This window comes from Dermacentor silvarum, chromosome 7 (assembly GCF_013339745.2).
Source record: "Dermacentor silvarum isolate Dsil-2018 chromosome 7, BIME_Dsil_1.4, whole genome shotgun sequence".
Lineage (NCBI taxonomy): Eukaryota > Metazoa > Arthropoda > Arachnida > Ixodida > Ixodidae > Dermacentor > Dermacentor silvarum.
In genome coordinates this window covers 788,077-804,952 of record NC_051160.1, presented here as the reverse complement: position 1 = coordinate 804,952, position 16,876 = coordinate 788,077, and the positions used below count along the sequence as shown (strand labels likewise).

Below are 16,876 nucleotides of genomic sequence, written 5' to 3'. Positions count from 1 at the left end.
GTGTAACACCGCTCCCTGAGGGGTACCCCGTGTTCCCATCGTGTAAGGGCCATATTCCTCGTCCTAGATCCGAAGAAAGACCTGGCGCTTAGAGAGGAAATATCTTACATATGCGTAGGTCTTAGCGCCGCAATCGGTGGAATTCAACTTGGCCAGGATGCTACCGTGTTTGACATTGTCGAAAGCCCCTTTGGGTTGGAGCCGGTCGAGAGCTGCGAGCGAAAGAAATGCAGGAAACACGTCCTGCGGTTTGCTCATGGAAGGTGGTAAGCAGGCAGTGTTTGAAGACGGTGGTAGGGGACAACGAGATAGAGCATCAGCATCCTGGTGTTTCTTTCCAGACTTGTAGGTGACATCGAAGTTGTATTCTTGTAAACGAAGTATCCAACAGCCGAGACGTCCCGTTAAATTCTTTAGCGTCGCCAACCAACACAAGGCATGGTGATCAGTAACGACCGTAAAGTGGCGGCCGTGCAGATAAGGCCGAAATTTTTGGACGGACTAAACAACGGCAAGACACTCTTGCTCGGTAATCGTATAACTTTTCTCTGCAGCTGTTTGCGTCCGACTTGCGTATGCGACCACACGTTCTTCGGAAGTTTGCTGACGTTTCAGAAGAACAGTGCCGATACCGTGGCCTCTGGCGTCGGTATGTAGAATTGTGGGTGCGGTGTTGTCGAAATGACAAAGCACCGGTTCGGACGTGAGGGCACGCTTGAGGGCGTCAAAAGCAGTTTGGCATTCGGCCGACCATACGTAGGGAGCTCCAGAAGGAAGTAGTTGATGAAGCGGCACCGCAATGGTGGCAAAGTTACGTATGAAGCGCCGGAAATACGAAGCTAGGCCAAGGAAGCTACACAAGTCTTTGGCGCGTTGAGGCCTGGAGAAAACGCAGGACAGCGGTAATCTTATCGGGGTCAGGTCGAATGCCCTCCTTGCTGACAAGGTGTCCGAGTACTTTAATGGTTTTGCTGGCGAAGTGGCACTTTTTTTGTATTCAGCTGAAGGCCAACAGCAGTGAAGGCATGTCAAGACTTCATCGAGGCGCTGCAAGTGCTGATGGAAGGTTGACGAAAATATGACGATGTCGTCAAGGTAGCATAAGCAAGTCTCCCACTTTAAGCCCCGTAGTACAGTGTCAATCATCCGCTCAAATGGGAGCATTACACAGGCCGAAAGGCATTACGTTAAATTCGTAAAGTCCATCGGGTGTGGCAAAGGCAGTTTTTTTCCTTGTCTGCTTCGTGCATGGGGATCTGCCAGTATTCGGAGCGTAGATCAAGGCTGGTGAAATACTCCGCGCCTTGTAATGAATCTAATGCATCATAGATTCGGGGCAGCGGATATACATCTTTGCGGGTTATGTTGCTCAAGGCACGGTAGTCTACGCAAAATCGCACTGAGCCGTCTTTCTTACGCACCAAAAGGACAGGTGACGACCAAGGGCTTGAGGAAGGGCGGATGACGATTCGCTTTAGCATGTCGGCAACGTGGGTATCGATGATCTGGCGTTCGGCGGAGGGCATGCGATATGGCCGTCGGCGCACGATGGAAGTTCCATCTGTGTGTATGCGATGAGCCGTTGCAGAAGTCTGTCCCAGAAGAGGAGAGTGCACATCGAAGGAGTCTTTATGCTTGGATAACAACGCCAGTAACTCCTCCGTCTGCCGTGGCGTTAGATCGGTGCTGACTACACTAGCGAGAACAGAAGCAGGGACCGTATCTATAGCTGTGGGTGCTTGTGAAGCAGCAGTAGTCGAGGTAAGCACAGAGACAGGCTGAGTGACCAAGACGCAAATTACAACAGCGCCTTTAGGAAGAAGTACTGGCTCAGTGGTTGTGTTGAGTACAGCCAAAGTGGCCGTACCGTCGGTGAAGCGAACAAGGCTGGGTGCCAGAGCAATCCCTTTGGATAGGCAACGGGCTGATGGTACAACTAAAACGTCACCATCGGCGATGTCAGAGTTAACTACAAGAAGTTGGTCGCGGCCAGGAGGCACCATACAATCGTCAGCAGTTCGTAAGCGAAGGCGCGGTTCGGGCACGTCGTCGGAATTGTCGGTCTCAGTCAAGTTAACGAGGCGTTGACGGCACGAAATGAAATCAGACGCCGAAGAGAGAAAGTCCCACCCTAGTATAAGCATGCGAGTACAGGAAGTTGTTGTATAGGAAAGAAGATGAGGATGGTGGCGCGGGGACACAAAATAAAGAAGATGATGTTCAGGAATCGGATGCATCGTTCCTCTGTGTTCTAAATACAACATATTGGCGACGAGATTTCAACCCATGCAAGTGCAACAGTCCTGGTGATTTCTGCTGCATCACCACAATGAGCATTCCGGGATTGCAACCGCCACCGCCTTTCCTGCCTTCGCCTGGTCATCCGGCTGTCCCATGGGACCAGTGGAAGCAGGCCTTTCAGACGTACATGGTGGCTTCTGGAGCTTCAGAGCTTCCAGCCGAACGCCGAAAAGCTCTCCTGCTCACATGCCTTGGTATGGAGGGGCTGCGGATCTTCTCTACACTGAAGCCAGCGGACTTGCAGTCTGGCTCTGCTCCCGCTACTAGTCCTTCGAGCACAGGTGACACCGGGTCGACGAATGACGCGTATGACTCTGCAATCGCCCCTGCTTTCGGATCATTTCAAGCGTTTAGTCAACGTCATCGTGGCTCGACAACGGTTCAGTCGCCGCGCTCAGCATGCAGGTGAGACAGCGGAAGAATACGTCTCTGCTTTACAAATCCTCATTGCAGACTGTAATTTCGGAAGCCTCGCTGATGAGATGCTACGTGATCAGTTTGTCTCGAAAACGACGAATCATCATTTACGTGAGCGGTTACTTTTTGAGGGCTCATCACTGACGCTCTCACGAGCTATAACAATTGCTAATCAGTACGAAGAAGCCGTGAGTCATGCTAAGGAATTTTGCGACGAGGCTTCAGTTCATCACGTTAAAACCGCGCAAAGCTCTTCTCGGTCTTCTGAACAACCAAATGAACGCACAACTTGTAATAAGTGCAAAGCCAAAGCATCTGAGCATCCCGTACAAGGTGCTACGAACCTTCGAGCTTGCTATCGTTGTGGAGCGACTGATCATCTTGCAAAGAGTCCTGCATGCAAGGCCCGCAAGCGCAGATGTCGTCGCTGCGAGAAGATTGGCCACTTAGATTTTATGTGTAGGTCGTCTGGATATTCAGCTGAAGTTCGACAAGTTGATGACGACGACGACGACGCTAGCTCCCAGAGTAGCGGAAAAACAGTTTGTGTTGTCAATGGAAACAAGCATGGCCTTTACGCATCCGTCGCTGTGGAAGGTCACCCTATCTCGTTTGTAGTTGATACGGGATCTTCTGTCACTATCCTGACTGAAGAACTCTATCACCAGTTTTTTGCAAGCACTTACCCTTTGAAACCTACCTCAGTGCAGCTTTTCGACTACTCCAAGTCAAAGATAAGAGTTCGAGGATGTTTTGTCGCTTCAGCTGCGTTCCAAGACAGAACTGCTTGTATTCTTCTGCATGTTTTATCTGAAGGCACCACTGCACTGGGCTTAGACGTCATTGCGGCACTACAGATGAATATTGAAGGTAAATCGCTTCAGTGTCTTGCATTGGCCTCCAGCACTCCTACATTGCCAGCTGAGCTACGTTCAGAGTATGAACACCTCTTTGACAAACAGCTCGGACTTGCCAAGGGATTCAAACACAAAGTTAAGGTTCGTGATTCCGTGCTACCCGTTGCCAGCAAGCTACGACGGCTGCCGTTTACCCTTCGTGAACAAGTGTCGGCTGAATTGCAGAAACTTGAAACCCAAGACATAATCGAGCGCGTTGACGCCTCTCAGTGGGTTTCTCCTATAGTGGTTGTTCGCAAGAAGGATGGTTCAATACGAATGTGTGTTGATCTGCGAGAGCCCAATAAAGCTATAATTGTTGACAGCTTTCCACTACCACAGACAGACGAGCTGCTGCACAGCTTAGCTGGCGCCAAGCGATTCTCGAAACTGGATTTGGCGTCTGCCTACCATCAACTAGAGCTCGATCCGGAGAGTCGTGATCTGACTACCTTCATCACGCACGACGGGCTTTTTCGTTTTAAGAGAGTGTGTTTCGGCTTGGCTTCAGCCCCGTCAGCATTTCAAGAGATGATGCATCTCATACTGAAAGGGTGCAAAGGTGTACTTTTCTACATCGACGACATTATCGTATATGGTCGTTCTCGAGAAGACCATCTTTCAAATCTTCGCATCGTTTCGCAACGACTTTCTAAAGCGGGCCTGAAACTCAACCAGAAGTGCGCTTTCGATGTCACGGAACTAACGTTTCTGGGACATGTTGTGAACGGCAAAGGACTCTTTGCACTAGCGCCATCTATCCAAGCGATGAAAGAAGCTCCGGCGCCTTCAAACATCAATGAACTTCGTTCCCTGCTTGGTCTGGCGGGATTTTATTCCAAGTTCGTTCTCCATTTTTCGGATGTTGTGGAACCTTTACGGGCATTGCTTCGAGGCAACGAGCCATTCGCTTGGACGCCAGCTGCCGAAGAGAGTTTCGTCCGTTTGAAATCACTGCTGACAACTTGCAAGGTTCTACATTTCTTTGACCCGAACCTACCCGCCATCGTCACGACCGATGCCTCCGGGTATGGACTGGGCGCTGTGCTGCAACAAGACGGTTGCCTTTGCCTCCCGTACCTTGAGCCCACAAGAGAGGAAGTACTCTCCAGGCAAACGTGAAGCCTTAGCATGTGTTTGGGCCTGTGAACATTGGCACGTGTACCTTTGGGGTCGCCCCTTTGTCTTGCGAACCGACCACAGTGCTCTTGTCACCTTGCTGTCAACCAAAGGTGTTGGACATCGGCCATTGAGAATTTCACGTTGGTCAGCGCGACTTCTTTGTTACAACTACACCGTAGAGTACCGTAAGGGAAGCGATAATGTGGTGGCTGATGCGCTCTCTCGACTGCCTTTGCAAGGAGAAACCAATGAGGTTGCCGAAGATGAGTTTGTTTGCCTTTTTTCTCCGATGTTAACCATTGCAGAATTACAAGCGGAGAGTGCATCTGACAGTACAATCGCAAAAGGCATGGACTTTGTTTTGTCCTCTTGGCCGGATAAAAAATCTCTGGAAGCGCAGCTAATGCCATATTTTCATGTACCTGCAGAACTATCCATTGTACACGACTTGCTTTACCGTGGTGACAGGATCGTTGTTCCAGGTATCCTTACTCGTCGTATGATGGAAGTCGCACACGAATCACATCCGGGGATCAGTCGTACGAAAAGCCGTTTGCGAGAGTTGTACTGGTGGCCTCGAATGGATAACCATGTAGAACAACTGGTTAAAACATGTGTTGTTTGCCAGTCATGTGACAAATCAGCACGGCCAACCGTAGCACCTATGCAACGGTTGGCCAGTAGGGAACCAGTAGCTTTCCCTGACAACCCTTGGGAGAAGATTGCCATTTGATTTGATTTGATTTGATTTGGGAGAAGATTGGCCCATTTGAGCAAGCTCCCATCAAATGCCGTTATGCAGTGACGCTTATTGATTATCACAGCAAATGGCCAGAAGTTTTTTTTTTTTTTTCAAGACAAGTTGCTACGGCGACGGTCAAGAACTTTCTGCTACAAGTGTTTTCTCGTGAAGGCTACCCGAGTGAAATAGTTTCCGACCACGGACCGCAGTTCAGCTCGGCTGAATTTGAAGAATTCCTTCAGGAGCCTGGCATACGCCATTGCTTTTCTTCTGTTTACCACCCGCAAGCAAACGGGCTTGTAGAAAGGTTCAACAGAGTCCTCAAATCTGTTGTCCAGATGGCAGTATACGAGCGGCGTGATATCCGTGTCGCCGTGACAGACTATTTGGGGGTCTACCGCTGCACACCTCACGGCACAACGGGAGTTGCACCCGTCGTTTTGCTGCACGGACGACTGCCACGAACACGCTTAAGCATTGCTGGATTACCGGATTCTTCATTTCACGAAAATCCAGCACAAGCGATGAAATGGCTGCGCCAACGTGTCAGACAAAACCAAGCATCTTCCAAACTTTGCACAGACTGCCGTCGCGGAGCCCGGACAAGACATTTTGCTGTCGGCGACTACGTCCGCGCGAGAAAGTCGTCAGTTCACGGGAAAGTATCTTCGCGCTTTTCGAAACCGAAGCAGATTATTGAGCAACGAGGGCCAGCTTCATTTCTTTTGGATGACGGTCGAGTGTGGAACGCCTCCAAATTTCAAGCGATGCACCCTGAAGCTGCGGAGAAGTTCACAGGCAATCGACCTGGTATTCTAGAATGGACTCTACCACTACCTGACGAGTCTCTTCAAGGTAGTGCATTTCCTGTGAGTGAACAACATGCTGACTGTCCATCTACGTCACGGCAAGAAATAGCAGCACAAGCCAGCAGTGAGTCAAGTACTCAGCCGTCTTCACTGCAGGACAGAATGACCGGCCAACCCCCACGGAAGAGCGCACGAGTTAAAAGAACTCCGTTGAATCTCAGGGACTATGCGTTACGCAAGCGATAGTTTTTTTTTTTTTTTAATCGACCGGGAAAATGTTGTATAGGAAAGAAGATGAGGATGGTGGCGCGGGGACACAAAATAAAGAAGATGATGTTCAGGCATCGGATGCATCGTTCCTCTGTGTTCTAAATGCAGCAGAAGTCAACAATGCGAACTGGATATGGTGGCGAATCCCGTCAATCGAAACTCGAACGGGCATTGCGCCGATGGCCGAATAACAACATTATTTGCACCACGTAGAATAGCTCCATTGTAAGGTGTAGTTACCTTGCGTAGACGAGAGCACAAGTCAACATGAATAATAGAAATAGCTGCGCCCGTATAAATTAATGCTGGAGCTGGTACACCTTCTACACACACTAATAAAGCATTGGCCGGGCACACTGGAGGAATTGTAGTCTGTGCGGGCTACGCAGCTTTCCCTCCAAAAACTGCACCATCTAGTTTTTTTATTGGTAGTCAGGAGTTCGGGTTGCCTGTAGCAGGGGTGATGTCGAGCGTCGGAGAGGGGAGGGCGAGCGGCGGCGCCCTGGACGGTAGTTGCGAGGCGCTTCAGGATTGGAAGGCGGAGAAAGTGAGCGTGGGGAAAGCCGGCGCTGGTAGGGACTCGGAGGAAGCAACGGGTCTCTCTCGTAAACATCGTAGCCACGGCGTTCGAGTACTTTGTCGTCTTCGACAAAAACGAGATATGTGCACGCGAATACCGCAATAATAACAAATGGGGCGGGGCGTAGGCCGGGTAGGGTAAAATGCTGTGGCAGGTGCACGAGGTGCCAGAGTCGCCAGATGGTTGGGAGTAGCAGGAGCAGGAGGCGTTGTCTGAACGAACGCTGGTTGCATAGCCGCAACCTGAGCATACGAGGTCGACGGCGAAGGAGGGGCGCAGCCCACAGTGCAGGTCATAGAGGATAGCTCCTTTTTGATGATGTCGCGCAGGCCAGGAACCGAAGGTTGTGGCTGAAGAACGGGAGGACTGAGCAGGCCATACACTTGGAGCGCTTCGCGTATGAGAGTCCGAATCAGGACACGCAGGTCCGTATCCGAGGAAGGAGGCGTGTCACAGGCGACAGGTTGTAAACGGATGGCCTGCAGGGCGTTCAGATGTTGGCAAGTCGCGATAACATCGTTAACGGTATTGGGATTCTTGATGGCCAGTGCGTTGAACGCGACGTGGGAAAAGCCCTCGAAAATATGACGAACACGATCAGATTCAGTCATGGTTGCGTCAACACGGCGACAAAGGGCGAGGACGTCCTCGATATACGAGGTGTATGTTTCCCCGAGAAGTTGCATGCGTCCATCAAGCTTTTTCTTGGCGACCTCTGAGCGGACATTTTTGGGGGGCGCAGAAAATTTGCTGAAGCTGGTGTTTGAATGCCGCCCAGTCAGGCAAGGAGCTCTCATGGTTAAGAAACCAAGTCTTGAGGTAGAATGCGACGAAACCAAACCAACGTCAGTGAGGTAGAATGCGACGTTCCGAAGCTTGTGAAAATCATACCACCGGTTAGACTCACTCACTCGATCATAATTGTCCAGTCAGTCGTCAACGTCTTCACTAGGAAGGCCAGCGAACATGGTGGGATCGCGCTGCCGCACGCTGACGGTCCAGGAAGGAACGGCCGGTGGGGCAGAGACGGTGACGCCGGGGGCTCCTGGTGGATCTTCTTGGGGCATGGTGGTGGAAAGGCGGAGCAAGCGGCGACCTGAATGAAGCTCCAGGGAAACTCGAGGTCGTAGAGGACCAAGGGATCGAGAGCAGCCTCCACCACTTGCGATACAGCTGTTCAACCTGGACGGTTTATTATGCAGGCCGCGCGCTGAAGAGAAGGACGCTGGCTATGATGATGAATATATACAGATGAAGAAGATGAAGGGGTAATATAATGCTCATACTAGACAATTTCCTATATCGACGCAATATCAACGCCCACACTAGGACTTCGAAGAAATCGCCGCGGCGAAACTTACAGACGTCGAACTTCGGGACATTCGCTCATCCACCACGTCACTGGCGCTGTCCGACGTTCCCCTTCCTTTATCTTCGGGCAGCGTCGCTTGCGACGTCTCACGGAGTCGAACACGTCCATTTTTCCCACTCCGGCTCCGCCGTCAAATATTCGACAAGCTTCACGGCGCAAGTCATCCCGGAGTTCGTGCTACGCAGCGTCTCATTACGACCCAATTTGTGTGACCGAGTGTGAACTCTGATGTGCGCCGCTGGGCACGTGAATGCCTTCACTGTCAACGCTCCAAGACGACACGACACACGAAATCGCCAATTCACTCCATTCACCCACCCGACGCTCGGTTCGATTACGTTAACATCGATATCATTGGCCCACTCCCACCATCCAGAGGTGCTGACTACATCCTCACTTGTGTGGACCGTTATACCCTCTGGCCTGAGGCGTTTCCTCTCACCGACGTAACGGCACTTACCATGGCTTCCGCGTTTGTATGTGGCTGGATCTCACGCTTAAGATGCCCCAGTGTTGTTACCACCGATCGCTGCCGACAGTTTTAATGCGATCTCTTCCCCGTACTCATGTGCCTGCTAAGCGTCCGCCAAGTCCATACTACCGCGTACCACCCATCGGTAAACTGAATGGTCGAACGCCTTCTTCTTCATCATCATCATCATCATCATCATCATCATCATCATCATCATCATCATCATCATCATCATCATCATCATCATCATCAGCCTGATGATGATGAAGGTCAACTTAAAGCCCTCTTGATGGCTCGCCAGGCTCGCGCTTCTTGGGCTGAAGATCTTCCTCTTGTCCTGCTTGGTGTGCGCTCGTCTTTCAAGGAGAACCTCGGCTCCACAACTGCGGAGTTGGTCTAGGGCACAACGTTGCGTATGCCCATTGAATTTTTCGCGCCAGCTACTGTCGCCACGCCCGTTTAAGATAGTTACGTTTAACAGCTCCGCTTCCTCTTTTCACGCCTGCGTCCTTGCCCTAGCCGGGATGCATCTTCGATTGGCGTTTTTGTCAGCAAGGACATGACTACAGCGAGCCACGTTTTCGTCCGGCGTGAATGCATCCGACCATCTTATACGCCTCGCTACGACGGCCCTTTCAAGGTGCTCAGCCGGACAAAAAAAAAAAAAAAAAAAAAAAAGTCACCATCGAGCTCGACGGACGTGGCGAAGTCGTGGCTATCGACTGAGTCAAACCCGCCCACCTGGCGACCTTGCCAGCATTATGCGCTTTCGACCACTTCACCACCGCGGAAACAAAGGATTTACCGACCGACCGACTCCAAAGGTCGTTTCTTGGGCGCCCGTGCATCGCTGCGCTTCTCCTTAAAGGGGGAGGGGGGGGGGGGGGGAGCTCTCTAGCGGCCATCGTCATCTTCATCGGCCGCCTTTTATTTATGGCGCGCTCAGGTGCATGGGCATGCGCATGCTCGTCGTTCCTCGTGCTACGAGGTTAGAAAAAAACTTGGAGGACGCTTAAGCTTCGCCTTTAAGAGTAAAACGAGACAGCATTATCGGGAGCCGTTCGCATCGCATCGTTCACATACGGCAAGTAGGCTTCATTTACTGCAACACTGAACGTAGGAAACCCAGCTTACAAAGACCAAGCTTACACCGATCCCCTTAAAGTCGGCTTCACTTTTGAACTGAAATGCATTGCTGGAAATACGTTTTTCCAGGGGCAATATAAGTGGCCTTATATTAAAAAGTGAAGGCCCTAGCACCTTTTTAAATTATTTTATTAATTTTTTGCTATTGCCCCGATGCGCGCAGGTCTGGTAGAAATGTTTGAGTTTCCTCGTAGCAGAATTAGGTTTTCTCGCACATTCAAATAAATATTCGACGCCGATTGGTCAATAATCCGACGTCGAATCCAACGCCCAACGGTAAAGTCGTACTTTACCATTTTTCTGACAGACTTCACTGAGAGAAATTCAATTTTTTGTTCACCAAAGCCTTGCACCACGCGGAGGGCCTACGCGGTCGATGTGGTTGGATGATTTTCTCCGCCACCCGCGATCACACGCCGGTTGCCGACGCCGGATTTTCTGCGACACGGGGCCCTAAACGCTATCGCGTTAAAAGAGAAAAAGAATAAAACAATCTTTTCTGCTACTGCTATCGGCCTGAATGGTTCCTTGCTCTTTCGCTCGCCAACTCACGCAGTGTTATAGTGGACCTAACCTCGGTCCCAATATCCACCTCCCGCGGTATTTTCACCGAGAGGTTTCAGCTATACAGCGACAGACCACGAGAGGAAAACCCACCTCCCGTGGGATTCGCCGCCGAAAGGTTTCAGCTATACAGCGACAGACCACGAGATAGAAACCCACTTCGCGCGCAATTTTCGCCGATTGTCCAAGCTATAACACGACAGTTCACGAGAGGGAAACCCACCTCACGCGGAATTCCCCGCCGATTGTCTCAGCTATACAGCGACAAACCACGAGAGGGACATCCACGAGAGGGACACCCACCTCTCACGGGATTCCCCGCAGGAAGGTTTAATCTATACAGCGACAGACCACGAAAGGGAAACCCACCTCCCGCGAGATTCTCCAGCGAAAGGTTTCAGCTATACAGCGACAGACCACGAAAGGGAAACCCACCTCCCGCGAGATTCTCCAGCGAAAGGTTTCAGCTATACAGCGACAGACCACGAAAGGGAAACCCACCTCCCGCGAGATTCTCCAGCGAAAGGTTTCAGCTATACAGCGACAGACCACGAAAGGGAAACCCACCTCCCGCGAGATTCTCCAGCGAAAGGTTTCAGCTATACAGCGACAGACCACGAAAGGGAAACCCACCTCCCGCGAGATTCTCCAGCGAAAGGTTTCAGCTATACAGCGACAGACCACGAAAGGGAAACCCACCTCCCGCGAGATTCTCCAGCGAAAGGTTTCAGCTATACAGCGACAGACCACGAAAGGGAAACCCACCTCCCGCGAGATTCTCCAGCGAAAGGTTTCAGCTATACAGCGACAGACCACGAAAGGGAAACCCACCTCCCGCGAGATTCTCCAGCGAAAGGTTTCAGCTATACAGCGACAGACCACGAAAGGGAAACCCACCTCCCGCGAGATTCTCCAGCGAAAGGTTTCAGCTATACAGCGACAGACCACGAAAGGGAAACCCACCTCCCGCGGGATTCCCCGCCGATTGTCCCAGCTATACAGCGACAGACCACGAGAGAGAAACCCACCTCCCGCTGGATTCCCCGTCGATTGTCCCAGCTATACAGCGACAGACCACGAGAGAGAAACCCACCTCCCGCGGGATTCCCTGCCGATTGTCTCAGCTATAGAGCGAAAGACCACGCGAGCGAAACCCAAGTCCCCCGGAATTTTGGCCGATTGTACCAGATATACAGCGACAGTTCATGAGAGGGAAACCCACCTCCCGCGGGATTCCCCGCCGAGAGGTTTCAGCTATACAGCGACAGACCACGAGAGGGAAACCCACTTCCCACGGAATTTTGGCCGATTGTACCAGATATACAGCGACCGTTCACGAGAGGGAAACTCACCTCCCGCGGGATTCCCCGCCGAGAGGTTTCAGATATATCGCGACAGACCACGAGAGGGAAACCCACCTCCCGCGGTATTCCCTGCCGATTGTCTCAGCAATAGAGCGAAAGACCACGAGAGCGAAACCCAAGTCCCCCGGAATTTTGGCCGATTGTACCAGATATACAGCGACAGTTCATGAGAGGGAAACCCACCTCCCGCGGGATTCCCTGCCGATTGTCTCAGCTATAGAGCGAAAGACCACGAGAGCGAAACCCAAGTCCCCCGGAATTTTGGCCGATTGTACTAGATATACAGCGACAGTTCATGAGAGGGAAACCCACCTCCCGCGGGATTCCCTGCCGATTGTCTCAGCTATACAGCGACAGACCACGAGAGGGAAACCCTCTTCCCACGGAATTTTGGCCGATTGTACCAGATATACAGCGACCGTTCACGAGAGGGAAACTCACCTCCCGCGGGATTCCCCGCCGAGAGGTTTCAGATATATCGCGACAGGCGACGAGAGGGAAACCCACTTCCCACGGAATTTTGGCCGATTGTGCCAGATATACAGCGACAGTTAACGAGAGGGAAACTCACCTCCCGCGGGATTCCCCGCCGAGAGGTTTCAGATATATCGCGACAGACCACGAGAGGGAAACCCACCTCCCGCGGGATTCCCCGCCGAAAGGTTTCAGCTATACAGCGGCAGGCCACGAGAGGGAAACCCACTTCCCACGGAATTTTGGCCGATTGTACCAGATATACAGCGACCGTTCACGAGAGGGAAACTCACCTCCCGCGGGATTCCCCGCCGAGAGGTTTCAGCTATACAGCGACAGACCACGAGAGGGAAACCCACCTCCCGCGGGATCCCCCGCCGAAAGGTTTCAGCTATACAGCGACAGGCCACGAGAGGGAAACCCACTTCCCACGGAATTTTGGCCGATTGTACCAGATATACAGCGACCGTTCACGAGAGGGAAACTCACCTCCCGCGGGATTCCCCGCCGAAAGGTTTCAGCTATACAGCGACAGACCACGAGAGGGAAACCCACCTCCCGCGGGATTCCCCGCCGAAAGGTTTCAGCTATACAGCGACAGGCCACGAGAGGGAAACCCACTTCCCACGGAATTTTGGCCGATTGTACCAGATATACAGCGACCGTTCACGAGAGGGAAACTCACCTCCCGCGGGATTCCCCGCCGAGAGGTTTCAGCTATACAGCGACAGACCACGAGAGGGAAACCCACCTCCCGCGGGATCCCCCGCCGAAAGGTTTCAGCTATACAGCGACAGGCCACGAGAGGGAAACCCACTTCCCACGGAATTTTGGCCGATTGTACCAGATATACAGCGACCGTTCACGAGAGGGAAACTCACCTCCCGCGGGATTCCCCGCCGAAAGGTTTCAGCTATACAGCGACAGACCACGAGAGGGAAACCCACCTCCCGCGGGATTCCGCGCCGAAAGGTTTCAGCTATACAGCGACAGGCCACGAGAGGGAAACCCACTTCCCACGGAATTTTGGCCGATTGTACCAGATATACAGCGACCGTTCACGAGAGGGAAACTCACCTCCCGCGGGATTCCCCGCCGAGAGGTTTCAGCTATACAGCGACAGACCACGAGAGGGAAACCCACCTCCCGCGGGATCCCCCGCCGAAAGGTTTCAGCTATACAGCGACAGGCCACGAGAGAGAAACCCACTTCCCACGGAATTTTGGCCGATTGTACCAGATATACAGCGACCGTTCACTAGAGGGAAACTCACCTCCCGCGGGATTCCCCGCCGAAAGGTTTCAGCTATACAGCGACAGGCCACGAGAGGGAAACCCACTTCCCGCGGAATTTTGGCCGATTGTACCAGATATACAGCGACAGTTCACGAGAGGGAAACCCACCTCCCGCGGGATTCCCCGCCGAGAGGTCTCAGCTATACAGCGACAGACCACGAGAGGGAAACCCACCTCCCGCGGAATTATCCGCCGATTGTCTCAGCTATACAGCGACAGACCACGAGAGCGAAACCCACCTCCCGCGGGATTCCCCGCCGAAAGGTTTCAGCTATACAGCGACAGACCAAGAGAGGGAAACCTACCTCCCGCGGGATTCCCCGCCCAGAGGTTTCAGCTATACAGCGATACACCACTAGAGAGAAACTCACCTCCCACGGGATTCCCTGCCAATTGTCTCAGCTATAGAGCGAAAGACCACGAGAGCGAAACCCAAGTCCCACGAAATTATCCGCCGATTGTCTCAGCTATACAGCGACAGACCACGAGAGCGAGACCCACCTCCCGCGGGATTCCCCGCCGAAAGGTTTCAGCTATAAAGCGACAGACCACGAGAGGGAAACCCACCTCCCACGGAATTATCCGCCGATTGTACCAGATATACAGCGACCGTTCACTAGAGGGAAACTCACCTCCCGCGGGATTCCCCGCCGAAAGGTTTCAGCTATACAGCGACAGACCAAGAGAGGGAAACCTACCTCCCGCGGGATTCCCCGCCTAGAGGTTTCAGCTATACAGCGACACACCACCAGAGGGAAACTCACCTCCCGCGGGATTCCCTGCCAATTGTCTCAGCTATAGAGCGAAAGACCACGAGAGCGAAACCCAAGTCCCACGAAATTCTCCGCCGATTGTCTCAGCTATACAGCGACAGACCACGAGAGCGAGACCCACCTCCCGCGGGATTCCCCGCCGAAAGGTTTCAGGTATACAGCGACAGACCAAGAGAGGGAAACCTACCTCCCGCGGGATTCCCCGCCCAGAGGTTTCAGCTATACAGCGACACACCACTAGAGGGAAACTCACCTCCCGCGGGATTCCCTGCCAATTGTCTCAGCTATAGAGCGAAAGACCACGAGAGCGAAACCCAAGTCCCACGAAATTCTCCGCCGATTGTCTCAGCTATACAGCGACAGACCACGAGAGCGAGACCCACCTCCCGCGGGATTCCCCGCCGAAAGGTTTCAGCTATACAGCGACAGACCAAGAGAGGGAAACCTACCTCCCGCGGGATTCCCCGCCCAGAGGTTTCAGCTATACAGCGACACACCACTAGAGGGAAACTCACCTCCCGCGGGATTCCCTGCCAATTGTCTCAGCTATAGAGCGAAAGACCACGAGAGCGAAACCCAAGTCCCACGAAATTCTCCGCCGATTGTCTCAGCTATACAGCGACAGACCACGAGAGCGAGACCCACCTTCCGCGGGATTCCCCGCCGAAAGGTTTCAGCTATAAAGCGACAGACCACGAGAGGGAAACCCACCTCCCACGGGATTCCCCGCCCAGAGGTTTCAGCTATACAGCGACACACCACTAGAGGGAAACTCACCTCCCGCGGGATTCCCTGCCAATTGTCTCAGCTATAGAGCGAAAGACCACGAGAGCGAAACCCAAGTCCCACGAAATTCTCCGCCGATTGTCTCAGCTATACAGCGACAGACCACGAGAGCGAGACCCACCTCCCGCGGGATTCCCCGCCGAAAGGTTTCAGCTATACAGCGACAGACCAAGAGAGGGAAACCTACCTCCCGCGGGATTCCCCGCCCAGAGGTTTCAGCTATACAGCGACACACCACTAGAGGGAAACTCACCTCCCGCGGGATTCCCTGCCAATTGTCTCAGCTATAGAGCGAAAGACCACGAGAGCGAAACCCAAGTCCCACGAAATTCTCCGCCGATTGTCTCAGCTATACAGCGACAGACCACGAGAGCGAGACCCACCTCCCGCGGGATTCCCCGCCCAGAGGTTTCAGCTATCCAGCGACAGACCAAGAGAGGGAAACCTACCTCCCGCGGGATTCCCCGCCCAGAGGTTTCAGCTATACAGCGACACACCACTAGAGGGAAACTCACCTCCCACGGAATTATCCGCCGATTGTCTCAGCTATACAGCGACAGACCACGAGAGAGAAACCTACCTCCCGCGGGATTCCCCGCCCAGAGGTTTCAGCTATAAAGCGACAGACCACGAGAGGGAAACCCACCTCCCACGGAATTATCCGCCGATTGTCTCAGCTATACAGCGACAGACCACGAGAGGGAAACTTTCCGCCTGCGGAATTCCCCGCCGATTGTCTCAGCTATACAGCGACAGACTACGATATCAGACCACAAAAGGGAAACCCACCTCCTACGAATTCTCCGCCCATTGTATTGAAATTTGAGAATTGTCTGCCCATTGTCCTGGCCCGATATTTAGCAGAACCACTCAAGAATCTGATAGAGTCACTGCTTTGTATATGTGGTGTAAACAAATTTCTTATCGTTTTTCCTCATCGTCGTTGTCTCCTGATTGATGCAGCGAAGACCCACATCAGCCAGTTTTGGTCGTATCATAACGTGAAAACAACTGGCGTAGAGACGTTGGTGTAATCACGAATGTATATATAGTGATATTTCTTTATTTTTCCTTCCACGAGAACTTCAAGCAAAATGAAAAAAAAAGAACATTTATTTTGAGAACATCTTGATGAGCAAACGGTCGAGATGTTACATTATCGTTTTGTGTAGGCTGTAATATTTGTAGAGACACATTAAAACTATGTAATATTGCTTAGAAATGAATCATTTTTAAGTTATGAGTTTGTGCCATTTATTCGCGTCATCGATATCCTTTCTACCAATCCGATCAATTGATCAGTCAATCAATCAATCAATCCAAGAGGAACACTATGGTGAGTGTAAATTAGGCACTTGATCGTTCCTACTTTGTATTAGTTTCTATGGTTTTTATATTATCCAGTTCAATTCCATCTAGGTGTATTCACCTAGATGTTTCATCAGATGTTTCATCAGATGTTTGCAGCGCGCATAAAAACGCTGAAAAAGATT

At 52.1% G+C, this 16,876-nt stretch overlaps 1 protein-coding gene across 1 annotated transcript in view; it reads right to left on the bottom strand.

Annotated features, from left to right (window-relative positions):
- LOC119457436 (uncharacterized) overlaps nt 1-16,876 on the bottom strand; it is a 742,184-nt gene that overhangs the window by 87,514 nt on the left and 637,794 nt on the right. The gene's annotated exons all lie outside the window — the stretch shown is intronic.